We start from the raw sequence: 2,603 nt of genomic DNA on the forward strand, positions 1-2,603 counted from the left end.
TTAATTTGCTAGAACAGCTCACAGAACTCAGAGAACCCCTTTATTTATTTGATTACTAGCTATGACAAAAATATAACTCAAAATGAGCCAGGTAGAAGAGAAACATAGGACAAAATATGGGGAAAGTGCATGAAGCACCCGTGCCCTCTGCAAGGGTGCCACTCTTTCTGCATCTTCACATATTCACCAACCCAGAATCTCTCTGAACTTAGTCATTTGGGTTTTTACAGAGACTTCATTACACAGACATGGCTAATTAAATCCTTGGCCAGTAGTACTTAATTCAACCTCAAGTACTTCTCCTGTCCCTGGAGGTGGGATGGGTTAGGCTGGGACTTAAGGCTCCAGCCCTGTAATCACTGGTCAGTTCTCCTGGTAACCAGTCCCCCTCCTCAGGTGGGTTCTAAAGTGTAATTAAACATTTTACTGATTTATCATAGCCAGATTTTAGTAAATTGCTCTTGTCATTCAGAATACAGATACTTTATATACACATGGTATATATGCATAAATGGATACATTTAAAACAATATAAACTTAAAAAAATTGCAAAGACAGAATATTATTCTTAAATCAATTTATTGGTCTTTTTAACATAATAACATAAGCAGCTCCCAATATGCAGACAGCAGCCTAACAAATGCCCTAAGGATGTGACAGGTTAGGGTAGCTTTTTACTGGGTTTGAAACCAATCAGGACCCTGTAGGGCTCCTGGGCACAGAAACCTTTCAAATAGTCACTAATCACAGAAGAGAAAGGATACAAAGACAAGGGAGGAACTGTCAAGAAACAATAGTGCACCTTGGGATAGGATCCTGGTTCTCCTCCATGGGATACACATAACAATATCTCTGAGCTCTTTTATATCCAGGTGGCATGGTGATAAAGAATCCACCTGCCAATGGAGGAGATGTGAGTTTGATCCCTGCATCAGGAAGATCCCCTGGAGTAGGAAACCGTTACCCACTCCAGTATTCTTGCCTGGAGAATGGCATGGAAAGAGGAGCCTGGAGGGTTACGGTTCATGGGGACGCAAAGAATCGCATATGACTGAACTGCAGCAACAGCAGCAGCATAGAACTAAAACCCCCAATAAATGGAAGATGCTAGCATTCTTCATTCCAGAGAAGACCACAGTATGAAAATGGGGAGAAGCTCATCAGGAGACCACCTGAGATTAAAGAAGTGTAGGCCTTGCACACACTTGATTCCAGCACCCTGTGCTTGAATTATTGTTATAAAACTCACCAGATCCTTCCTGGTGGTAATACACCATTTTTGAGGAGCATGAGCCCTCTGTGTCACCCTTGGCCTGGCAAAGCAATGAAACTACTCTTTTCTCTATTTTACTCTGTCTCTGAGGTCGGGTTTTGTACCTGTGCACAGAGTTCCCCACATTAGATTGAGAAAAATGTTTTCATTCTAGACAGCAAGTGATTTCATTCTAGACAGCAAAGACACAGAATCTCCTCTTTAATGGTGTTGGCAAATATCAGTGTGGTTCTCTCTGCTCTGCACTTAACCTCATCAAGAGAGGCCTCACAAATAATAGGCTGTGGGACAGGAGAGCGTCCCCACAGGGTCTTCATACACTCAGTTATATTTCAGCTTATATCAACTGACCAGGGAATTTAACTAACATTTGCAAAATCTTTTTTGTGTTAAAAGAACAATTACTAATAATAACTTATCAATTAAGTCTGAAAACAATATGAAAACTTGGATATCTGGTTTTCTTTAATTAACAATAATTTTTTGATGTTCAGATTATGTGTTGCAAAACTTCTATATAACATGGATCCTCCTGTCACTTCCTCACATGAGTTCTCTCAGGGTTACTTGAGATGCTGCCTCTCAGCCTTAAAGTCCTAAACATTTCCACCAAATAAAATATAACTCTCAACCTTTAGGTTGCATCTAGTCATTATGTTTGAGAAACACCAAAAGTTTTAGCCTAATGCCTCTTCTAAATATAAAAATTAACCAAGAGATCTTTTTGAAAAACAGCTTAATATCTGTCAACTCTGGTTTTAAAACATCAAATATAGAATTTAACTTATATTCATTTCCTGATTTTTATCAATCTTACTAATAAATGATATGACCATATTTTCTTAACAGAACACAACTCAAAGGCTACTTGCATCTGTCCATTTTTCCTTCGTTTCTGTTTTCCTTCCTTTCGCCTTCCCTTCCTTTGCTTTCTCCCTCCCATCTTCCTTCCTTTCTTCCTTCTTCAAGATTTTAATATATCTATGGATCAGTTAATAGGTGAAATGAGTATTATAGTACGTGAACATGGTATGATCAAGCATCTATTTAATTATTTTTAAATTGCAGGTTTATTTATAGATATTTAATTGTTTTCTCTATTATGTATTCTAATGTATAGCTAATGTTTATTTAATTGCATTTTTGAGAATATAAATAAATACAAGTGATTTTTGTATCAATTGTGCTGATACATCTGTATCCAGGTAAGTTTGCTTAAATAATTTACAAGGCATTATCGTTCATTTTTAGATTTCTTTAAATATCTCCTTAATTACATATTCATTTTCTTTAATAGATGTAGGACAATTCATATTGCATATTCCTTATT

The sequence above is a fragment of the Dama dama genome, chromosome 29 (assembly GCF_033118175.1).
Source record: "Dama dama isolate Ldn47 chromosome 29, ASM3311817v1, whole genome shotgun sequence".
Lineage (NCBI taxonomy): Eukaryota > Metazoa > Chordata > Mammalia > Artiodactyla > Cervidae > Dama > Dama dama.